We start from the raw sequence: 11,613 nt of genomic DNA, 5'->3' as shown, positions 1-11,613 counted from the left end.
GTAGTATAATATTCTTCATAGCATTGTCGCGAAGAAACACGAACACGTGTGACCCCCTCTTTTTCTTTTGTTGGTTGACTTGTGCGGACATGTGGAAAGAGTGGTCGGCTCCTCAGCAAAGTGCTAACGGCCTGTGAGTTGGCCACTCTCACCAGCGCTGGTGCACTGCCCCTGTCTGGTTGGTTCTCTTCCGTGGGTAACAGGACAGAGAGCAAACACTGCGAAGCAGGGAAACAACCACGAAACTAACCATTTAAATCACAATGCTGAGGGTAAAGTCAAAGAAAGGGAGGGAGGGGGAGAGCAGGAATCAAGAATGCAGTGAGCAGCTGATAGCGATATAGCTCATAAAAGATTACGGTCATTAGGGGGAACACGTATTGGAAGAGGATATGGAAAAGAATGCATGTACTTAAAATCTACATTGTAATCCACACTTAAAACAATTTATGTTTAATCTACGTTATATATATTTTTTATAATGGGCATACTTTGCTTTTTCTTTCCCTGTTTTGTTTTCTTTTAAACCTAAATGAGTAGGTTCTGAGAAGACAGCAGGAGCAGCCTCCCCTTTTCCCAGAGACCAGAGGGCCCCAGGGACTGGGACAGGAGGGGGAAGAGGTCCAACGTTCCCATCTCTGCGCTGGTCTCCATAGACGGCATGGTGGAAGAGGTGGAGGGGCAGAGGGAGAGGAGGAGGTGGTCTGTCCTGGGCTGGAAGGGGTGAGGGGTGGAGGGGACAGGTCACCAACTGGATGCAGGGAATCTGTCCTGTCACATGGAGGTGCACATGGGTGTGCCGGGCTGGTTCAGCAGCAGCATTTTACACAACCAGCTGACAAATCCACTTCAACCATTTGTACCATTTGATAAAGGATGGCTCATGAGCATCTTCAGATCTGCTGGGTTCTCAATTAGGCATTTATTTAAAACTCCTTGAGGTCCTGAGCGAAGCTGCTGGTGGCAGCTTGGAAAGCAGCTCCTTCACAATACCATCCGGCAGTTGCAAGATGGCCAGAGCTGGCCAGCTATCCATCTGTGGCCGCTGCGGGGTGTCCAGGTGCTCTTTGCCTTGGGAAGATGCTAGGAGGCTCTCCTTCCACCCCCCCGACCATGGCCCAGCCAGATATTGCCTCAGCTCCTTGGCATCAGGAGAGGGATGGGGTACCTTCCCACGGACAGCTTCTCCAGGGACAGGCCGTGCTCCCGATGCCTGACTGCACCGATCAGTGAGTGTCTTGCAACTGCTCAGAGATGTGTAGGATCGAGTTCCTACAACGGGGTTGGCTGTGGAGTCAAGCTGCCCGTTCACCCCAAAATTGCACGGCTTGATCTCCCCTCTGCAGTTGACGAGGCTGTTAGAAGATTTCACATCTTGGTGCATGATTGGTGTGCTTTTCTTGGGGATACCCCAAGCCTCAGGGAATTGCAATGTGGAGCTTCCCCAGAATCTCTTGGGAATTCTCTTGGCTTCCTTCAATGCCTGGTCCAGAGAGCTCCATAGACGCCCATGATGTACGGGGAGTTACACTCATGCAGCATCTGCCGCTCGTGGATGATCTGGTCCCTGATGGCCAGCTCCATGTCCAGTGAGTCAGTTTTCTTGCCCCGATGAGGCCTGAAGTTCTGTGCCGGACTTCGGGGACATCCCGCTGTTCCCAATAACCAACAGGACTTAAGGAAGGATATGGTGTAGGTTGGAGATAGGAAAAATTCATTGAAAATAATTACTGAACATGTATATCAGAAAATGTGGAAAATAAGAGGTAAAGAAAACTCTTCTGAGGCACTTCTGCTCTCAAAGACGAAGCAACACAGACCATATTTTCTTCCAGCCCGAAATGACTAGAAAACCAGATAAAATATATAAAACAATTGTCTTCAGGGAACTAAAAAGAAGGTAAAGGCAGAGAATGAAGATAAAAGTAGAAGCAATTAAAAGAGAAAACCAAAAACAAGAAAGGAAAAGTTGGTTCTTTGTGATGGATAAAATTTATAAACTTCCAGACAGAGTGATCATTAAAAAAAGTGTTCATATGGAGGCTGGCAATATTAGGAATTAAAGACGACTCCACACCACAGATCCTACAGACAAACAATGATAAGGGGATATTCTGACTACTTTTATGCTATTCAATTAGAATCAGCGTTCCAAGATTGTAGATAAACATAATAAGATATAAAATATACTATAATCACTATTATACATACAACATAAAGAAGGAATAGGAAGTATAATAAAAAATAGACCATGAAGGCAATCCTGCCAAGAAGAAAACAGCCAAATCAAACTTCTCACAATATGCACATATAAAACAATTGAATTAAACACCAAAAATGGGGGAAAATAGATCAGACCAGCAGAAAGAGCTGAAAGATGATGGATGTGAAGAAATATCTCAGAAACGACATGAGGAAAGTGTGACAGAAGTGTTGATACACTTCTAGAGAATAGGGAAATAATTGCTAATATACATCCAATCAGAACTACAGGGGAAACAGAGGGAATGGTGACCAACGGCAATGGGAATAATGATGAAAGTTCAAGGCTTGGCCATATACTTTTTAAAAATTTATTTCTCAATTTTTTATTTTGAAAAATTTCCATCCTACAGAAAAGTTGAAAGAACATTCATGTACTATTAACCTTGAACACAAGTAACATAGTGCCATATTTTCTCTCCACATACACTTCGTTTTTGGGGCTAGCCCATCTGAAAGAAGTTCGCAGATATCCTGACCTCACCCCTAGATACTTAAGCGCGCATCTCCTAAGAACAAAAGCATTCTTCTAAGAACCACAATATCATTATCATACCTGAGAAATTTAAGTCAACAGTATATCGTTACGCTTCCATGTTCAAATTTACCCAATCGTCCACAAAACGTACTATACAACTTTTTAAAAAATCCATAACCCTGTCCAGTTCACAGCTGCCTTTAATGCAGATCAGTCCTTATGTCTTTTTTTTTTTTTGTCTTTCATGATATTGACATTATGGAAAAGTCCAAACAAACCACATTCTGGATTCATCGATTATCCAAGTGTTTCCTCACAGATTCCAGCTACCTGTTTTTGGCAAGAATGCTATAGCGCTGTTTTTCCAATAACCTCACAGCAACAGATGTATGTTTTCCCCAGTATTGATGCTAGAAATTTTTTCCACGAAGCATCTATTAACATTTTGCAAAGGAGCAATGTTTCATGGAATACAGTTTAGGGAACACCTGAATTAAAAAAAAAAAAGTGAAACGCACTAAAATGTTTGAGTTCGTAGAAGAAAAAGCAGGTAAAGATTAAAACTCATTTTTAAATTAACAAACTTCCTCATTTCCTTAAGTAATGCAAACTAAGCTTTCCTAAATTTTAACTTACCAAAAAAACCACAAAACATTTCACAGATGAGCAACCTCAAGCTTAAAGAAGTGAAGTAACTTTTCCCAACTTCTACCCTTACTGTATTTACTGTGTTCAAGAGCTGAGATTTGAAATCAGGTCTGACGGCTTCCATGTTCTTTCCACTAGATTCTCTGCTTCCTTAAGACTAACGTTTAATTATCTATAACTGAATATTCTTAGGTCTATAATTAATCTGGGGTAAAAGTGTGGTCTTTTAGTCTAAATAGTAATGAAACCGCTAAGACCGACCAATAATTTGCTTTTTTACTGTTCTATATTCAAAAGGAATCAACCAATATCAAGTAGATGAGAAAGGCGTAACTCCTCACAAATGCATGCAATTGAGCAAATCCTGTGTAGGGCCTGGGGTCCTGACTCCACATACTAATTATAATGCAGCCCCATTTATGACCAGTTCTATTCGCCATAATTTGATCCTTGCTCTTGCCTGTTGATGCTCTGTTTATATTACAGCAAACATTTGGGAGTCTTCAGTTTTCCCTAAAATTCCTAGGACTCAGGTAAAACTCAGGTTTTACTACTTATTACACACTCCAACAGGCTTTCAAAAAATTCATTACCGTTCTGCGCCGCAGTGACGCAGCCTATTGTAAGCACGTTCTACGTGATCTCCATTTCAGGCGAGAGCCTGTCCCCCTCGGGCGACCTTCCCAGGGCCGGGTCCTTGCTTTTGGTGCAAGAAATATTAATCAATACGAATGGGTAACTTTTAAGAGAAAAACCTGCGGGTCCTTCAGCCATTAAAAACCACGCCATAGCTTAAAAACTTGAGCTCCATTCTAGCTAAACGCTGAGCATTAATCCGACAGGCTGGTAGTTGCTCTGCGGAGTTTGAGTCTGCTTAACCTCACCAGTTGTCACACATCCCCTGTCCCGCCCTCTACCCCACACTCGAGGCTCCAGGCAGAGAAGAAAGGGGTCTGCGCGAGGCCGCCGCGGCCTCCGGCCCGGGCTGGACCCCCTTCAGTCTCCACGCTCCGCTAAACGCGGGGACAAGACGGGAGGGACGTTACCCTCCAGCTTCGGAGGTGCAAGATCCAACCCGCACCGCAGAAAAGTCAAAGCCGAACGAAAGGCTGTAACCCGCGCTCGCCGCTGCACCTCCCTATAGCCGCTGGCCTCGCGGACTGCCCACCTGCCGGCCGGGACATTTCGGCGACCCCGCCGCCGCAGGACCGGACACGCGCTGGACCCCGGCCCCGCCCCGCCCCGCCCCACCCCACCCCACCCCACCCGGCCGGCCCCCGGCCCCCGGCCCCGCCCTACAGCCCAGCCGCCAGACTGGACACGCCCGACACCTGGCCTCCGCCCCCCTCCGCCCGCCCCACCAGCCCCAGGCCCCGCCCCGCCGCCCGCCCCAAACCCCGCCTCTGGCCCCACCCCGCAGGCCCCGGGCCCCGCCCCGCCACCGCCGGACCAGACACACCCCGGACCCGGGTCACGCCCCACCGCCCCACCCCCGGCATCTGGCCAAGCCCCCTGCCTGTCCCACTGCCCCTGGCCTTGCCCCCTGCCCGTCCCACCCCCCCAGCCATGCCCCCTGCCCGCCCCAAGCCCCTGGCCTCTCTCCCGCCCCCGCCGTCACTGCGCTCCACAGCCCTCCTGCGCCGCGCCACCCGCCTCAGACCCTGAGGATGCCCCGTGCCGCCTTCCACCTCGCGGCAGAGGGCGCTGCTGGCCATGTGCTTTTGTGCTTTGAGGACGCAGTCATATGCACAAGTAAAATAATAATAAAAATCTGCGTAAAAACCATTTCAATGAAACTACAAGACATCAAAGATAAGGTGAATCTCTTTAAAAGACCCAGAGAAATGTGGAAAATTACGTGAAAGCCAAAAGAATGAAAACTAAGAAAAGATAAAGCGTAAAGCAAAAAGAAAAATATATTAAATATATTAAAAATACATCATAGAAAATATCTCTTAACCTAAAATTTTAACCTCAGGGACTTTTATCCCAAGAATGAAGGTAAAATAAAGAGTATTCAGGCAAAGAAAGAAAGTGAGAGAAAAGGAATGTCGATGAAAATAATCCATAACCAATCTATAAATGAAAATTTGGGTGAGTTTATTCTGAGCTTAAATCTGAGGATTATAACCCGGGGCCTTTCTTCTTGAAGGAAGAAAGGGCACCAAAGAAGTGGGGTGCACAGAGTGGTTGTATACCCCCAGAGAGGATGTTTCACACAGGATTGAAATGTCCCTTTTACAATAGTCACGAGACTGCTCTGTCGGCACAGCATTGATGGAAACAGCAGGTAGGTCTGCTGTCTCGTTGAACACAGCAGGGTGGCAGGTCTGTTGTCTCGAGCTGGGTGGTCACAGATGAGCTGGGTGGTCACAGGTGAGCACAGCAATCAGTTCCTAGCCTAAGGAAAGTGCTTAATCCTTAAAGAAATGCCAACATTGGGAGGGGGAGGGAAGTCAGTTACAGGAGGTTACCAGACAAGCACAATAAAATGCAGATTTAAGTCCTTGCCTTTGGCATTGATTAAGAGTTTCTAGAGAGAAGGTCATCTCCTTTCTTCTTCCTGGTACAGAGAGGGAGGCACATTTTACAGATAGAGATTTACCTTACAAATGTAAACGTGTCCTAACAAAGGGCAAGTTCCATTCCTCAGAGCCTCTTTCCCTGTCCCAGTTTATCAAAAGCAATCAGCCTCAAATAATCCTGATGCCAAAGAGACATATCTTGGGGTGGCCATTTCCAGCCCCCTACAGATCCCAAGTGTGGACCTACGCACTGCTTTTCAAGCCATGCTGTGGCAGGTGTTCCACATATAAAGTAGAGGAAGATGGGCACGGATGTTACCTCAGGGCCAGTCTTCATCAGCAAAAAGAGGCAGGATTGGTGGCAGATGTTAGCTCAGGGCTAATCTTCCTCAGGAAAAAAAGAGAAAAGAAATGGACTTAAAAAAACAAAGGAAGAAATACATTTCTTAATGACTCATGAAAAAGACAAGAAATCATAATGGAAATTAGAAAATCTTTAGAAAGAAAAAAATGACCAAAACATGACATGTTGGAATTCATTGACATAGAGATAGAGCAATACTGGAAGGAATATATATGTGGCTTTAACTGCTCATGGTAGGGAGATTTGACCTAAGAATTGGTGTATTTAATAAGTTAAGTCAATTATTAACAGAATTACTCCAAAGAGTATATGAGGAAGAAAAATATAAAAAGGAAAATAAAACAAAAAGTGAAATAAAATAGGATTTTGCAAAGAAAGATGACTATGAATTAGAGGTCTCCACCTTAATATCTTGAAATATTCAGGCATGTAATGTTGCTTCAAAATTAGAAAATTCAATGATATGAAATGATGCGGGGTCGGTGAGCCGAGGAGTCAAAAGAAAGATTTCTTAGACTCTTAAGATCTGGCAGTAGTGCTCTTTTATTTAGAGAATAGTGTGGAATAGCATGGGGACAGGGCCCATGGGCAGTCAGAGCTGTGGCTGCTGCCACTTCTGCTGCCCCCGCTGGCATGGGGACAGGACCCTTGGGCAGGCAGAGCTGGTGCGTGGGGACAGGACCCATGGGCAGTCAGAGCTCCTGCTGCTGCCCCGAATTGAAGGTTAGGGCTAATTTTATAAGGCATGGGTATGTGAGTCATCTCTTTACAAGACAAAGGAAAGAACATGAAAAAAAGTTAAAATGGTATCAGTGCAGGTGGGGTCTGGTCATTGGGTGATCCCATGATTTTTAGACAAGAATCAAATCGGATTAAGTAAAGGTTAGAAAGGTTAGAAGCCACCACCCTAAGTCAGTTACATGAGATTGCCAGACAGCAACCAACTTAAGTTCTTGCCTTCCCCATTAAGAGTTTCTAGGGATAAGGTCATCTCTCTTCTTCTTCCTGGTACAGAGAGGGAGGCATCTTTTACAGATAGATTTACCTTACAAATGTAAATATGTCCCAACAAGGGCAAGTTCCATTCCCCAGAGCCTCTTTCCCTGTCCCAGTTTATCGAAAGCAATCAGCCCAAAACAATCCCGATGCCAAAGAGACATATCCTGGGGTGGCCAATTTCAGGTCCCTACAAGGTCATCCCCCCTTCCTTCACAAATGCAAAGGTCTCTCAAAAGGGCAAGCAAAATTCGAGTCCTCGAAGCCTGCTTCTCATCTGCAGTTTTAAAAGTAACCAGCCTAAAATCCTCATCATAATTGACATCTTAAATTAATTTAGCGAAATCATAAGATTATTTTAATAGTTGCAAATAAAAAATATTTCAATTTATTTCATCTTCCATTTAAGGTGAAATTTTAAAAAGAAATTTATAAAACTTTGGAATAACATTAAATAAATCCAAAGTAAATCAAACAATAATGTCATGTTACTACATTTGAAAATTAGATAGTGTTAATCCTTACATTCAATGTAATTCCAATGAAAATACCCAAGGCTTTGAACTTGGAAAAGCTGGCTCCAGAATTCATCTGCATTAACAAAGTGCCAACAAGCCAGGCCACTTCTGAAAATTACAAGTGCATGACTTATCCTACATGCAGGACTGCCCACATGGATTGTGCTTAAGGATAAGTCACTTTGGCTGTTCCCCTTCTATATTTACAGCTTGAGTCACCCCAACTCAGCACATCAGCATTTTGGTGTCTTACTCTCATGCAATCCCGAAAAGAAATACCCTGCTGAGACAGCGGTTCTGATCCACTGACTCGGCCACCTCTTGGAACTGGGGTTGGCCACAGTGCCTTGGGTTGACATCACAGGTGCAAACCCTGGAGCTCCTCTGGACATTTGGTTGGGATGTGGGAGAACGGCTTGCCCTGTGCCCTGAGCGGGGGAGATGGGTGGGGATGGAACCTCACTCTGACCAGGCACTGGGAGCCCCACCAAGACAGTTCTGGGAACCCCACCAAGATGATACTGCTGCCCTGATGGGTCCAATCGTGGAGGAGATTTGACTGTTAAAAGTGCATCAGGGCCCTCTGAAGCAGGAGCCCCTGTGTCTGGATTTAAGCTTGTTAACATTACCAGATATCCAACTATACTATAAAACTCTTGTAATTCAAACAGTGAGTTATTGGTAGAATGGTAGGGAAAGAGAACACTGGAGCACAGAAGATAGCCATGAAAGCAAAACTAGACATACACCTAAACTTGCTATGTGACAGAGGCACTGCAGGTCAGAGCGAGCAACAGAGCAGCACAGCAAGTCCCCGTGGTGTGTGTCTCTGAGCTCCTCCTACGTAAGTGCACTGGGGATCTCAAGAAGAAAGTCCATGAGCAATGTAATCTCTGTGAGGGTGGGAAATCCTGTCTGTTTAGCTTAATATCAATATTACTGGTACATGGAACTGTGCCCAGCACAGACAATATTACATAAATAGCTTCACTTTTGATTAGCAAAACCACAAAAATATATACCATCCCCAATAGCAGAATAGATCAATACATTTTTATATCTACACATGGTAGAATACCTCATATTGTTGAAAATAAGTGAACTAGAGAAACAGCCATCAACATTTCAAAATGCAAAATATTAACCAACAAAGGGAAGCCACAGAAGAATACATTGTATAACATTTAATTTAAATAAGTGTAAAATACAGATAGAATTAAACATTATACTGTTGAGTTCTATAAACTAAAACAAGGTAACAGTTAACATAAAATTCAAAATGATGTGAATAGAGAAAATGGAGACTGCAAAGTGAACAGTCATTTTGTCTGACTCAAAGCGGATACTGGGACCTTGGCGCTGGTTCTTTAACCTGTTTACACACACACACACGAGAGACTATAAAGATAAGTCTTGTTTCTGTTTCTTAATCTGGATGTCAGAACATGAGAGCCCTTTTTATTTTCTTTCTTTAAACTACACACACACATTTAAAAAAAAGAAGAATGACTCTCAGGTTTCAGCCTGGGGCAAGTCGATGACCTGCTTGTTACTGTCATGAAGACCAGTTTAAGAAGGATTGGATAGGATGAGAAACAGGGTGACACATCCCATGTTGTCTTTGATCATGACCCATAGCGGGTAGAAAATGTGAAAAAGCAGATTAGGGATTTTATTTTACTTTTTTAAAATCTGGGTACATAAGTTTTTCGGACACATACGATGTGCTCAACAAATGTTCTTTGAATGAATTACTAAAAATAATGTGATAAAATTTAAATGTTTAACCTTCAGAACATCCCTAGTCTTACTATCCTGTTTTTCCAAATAAAGCAGCGGAGACACATGGGTGTGAAGTGACCCACCTGTCCTCACAGAGTTGAGGAACCGTGTACCTGGGCTTCATACCCAGGTGTTTGGCTTGATAAGGCTCCCTCTTCACCGACATGCTAGTCTGTAGTGATGAGATGGAAGATACATAAACTCAAACACGAATGTCTGCTGGAAAGATTAAAGCAACAGAGGAAAGACTACAGGTGATTTTTGTTCTCCTTTTCATGTTCCATTTTTTAAAAAAATTTTAGCACAATAAGAATGCATTAATTTTATAAGTAGGGTACTGTTGTTATTAAACAAGATGTAAAATGTAGAAAGGAGAAAAGATTAAAAATCTCTAGAACATTTTATTTCAGTATACATTCTTTTTTCTCCAACATTAATTTTTAAAATGTATTTTTCATTTTGTTGTTTGAATTAATTCAAAATTTAAAGACATAAAAATTAAACACAGATGGTGCTCACTCCCAGTCTTTGCCCATCTTCCCATCTGCCAATCTTTATATACGTTGGGTGAGACTTATTTTTACCAGTATGTCCTGAATGTATGTCGTATCAGGACACAGCAGCGTAGTACTCCATCATGGGTGTAGATCACAGATAAAATATCGCAATTCTTTTCACATTACCCTTGCTATTTCTAGAGTGGCAATAATTTTATCCGATTTTTTTTTTAACCTTCTAAGTGTTCTAGTAATCTTATGAAAAGATAATTGTGATCTCATAATGGCCTTTCATGCAAGACCTGGAGGTCAACCAACTGATCCATGGCAGGTCAGGGAACCAAATTTTTATTCCTGCTTTCCAACCCTGAGCAAATGTTAAGTTTCAGCTGTTAGTTCAATGGGTGTTCAAGGTCATGACTTTCACACAGATTTAATGCTTTAAACGTAATGATTCTGGGGAAATGATAATACACATTGTTTCACATGACCAACATTGCCACACTCATTATTCCATCATTATGATACGTGGATCTTGCATCTCAGTCTCATTGGATGTTTCTTTTCACCGAATTGGAATCTCATAATTAATATGGTATCTAGATGTTTCTCTGCATGGAGATGAGGAATTGAACCCTTGTGGCTGATGCTATTCTTTGACAAGCGTGGTTAAATTATCATTTTGGCATACACATTCAGACTTTTTAAAATTGGTTATTGTGATGGTTGGCGCTGTGATGAGACCTGCCTATTTGTGTTAAATCTATCAGTAGTGGTCTGGTTAATCTGATGTACACACACTCACAGGTGCATTATAAACTATCTGAGAGGTTTGCAGCATGAACAGATAGGAAGGGGTGGTAGGGTTGCCACCGGCCTCCGCTGGAGCACTAGAAGGTGCGTGGTGGGATGAGGGGGCCCCTGGGGGTGTGTCCTCAGGACCCCCAGACCTGGCCGAGGGGAAGAGTAGGAAGAAGTCGGGCCCACAGGAGCCCAGTGGAGCCAGGGAAGTGGAGCCAGGGCAGGAGGAGCCCGAGGCCACGGGGCCGAAGGGGAGCAGGGCAGACTGGACAGCCTGAGCCCTGCGCTGGGGACATCCTGGGCCCTCTGGGGATGGACGGAGGCCCCGGTCCTGAGTCCGGCCTGGGGGCACCCGCTCTTCCGTTGACCCCTCTCAGCTCTGCCTCCGTCACCTGCAACCACAGACTGAGACTCTGTTCTTCCGCCTCCACCCAGAGAAGGGACAGCCCAGCTTGTCTTCCTTTCGCTCATCTCCTGTCGCTCATTTTTCCTTTGTACTAGGAGTGCCGCATTGCCCAGCTGTAACTGAGGCTGAGGTTTGGGAACAGTCAGCCAGTAAGAGATGCGGATCCGGACAGAATTTATTCAGTGCTCACTACAGCCAGGACCTGTCGTGTTTCCGGAACCGCTCCCTCCCATCCCTGTGCGTTTGTCGGGGACAGATTTACCCCACCCACCCACCCACCCACCCAGAAATGCCTAGTGGAAACATCTGCAGCCTTCGAAGGGCTCGTTATGATCC

General features: G+C 44.3%; 1 pseudogene; it reads right to left on the bottom strand.

Annotated features, from left to right (window-relative positions):
• Positions 1 to 849: 849 nt before the first annotated feature.
• The window catches only part of LOC138915345 (dual specificity mitogen-activated protein kinase kinase 2 pseudogene), a 74,328-nt pseudogene continuing 63,564 nt past the window's right edge, over positions 850 to 11,613 (bottom strand).

Source organism: Equus caballus, chromosome 8 (genome assembly GCF_041296265.1).
Source record: "Equus caballus isolate H_3958 breed thoroughbred chromosome 8, TB-T2T, whole genome shotgun sequence".
NCBI classification, from domain to species: domain Eukaryota; kingdom Metazoa; phylum Chordata; class Mammalia; order Perissodactyla; family Equidae; genus Equus; species Equus caballus.
This window is presented reverse-complemented; position numbering and strand designations above follow the sequence as displayed.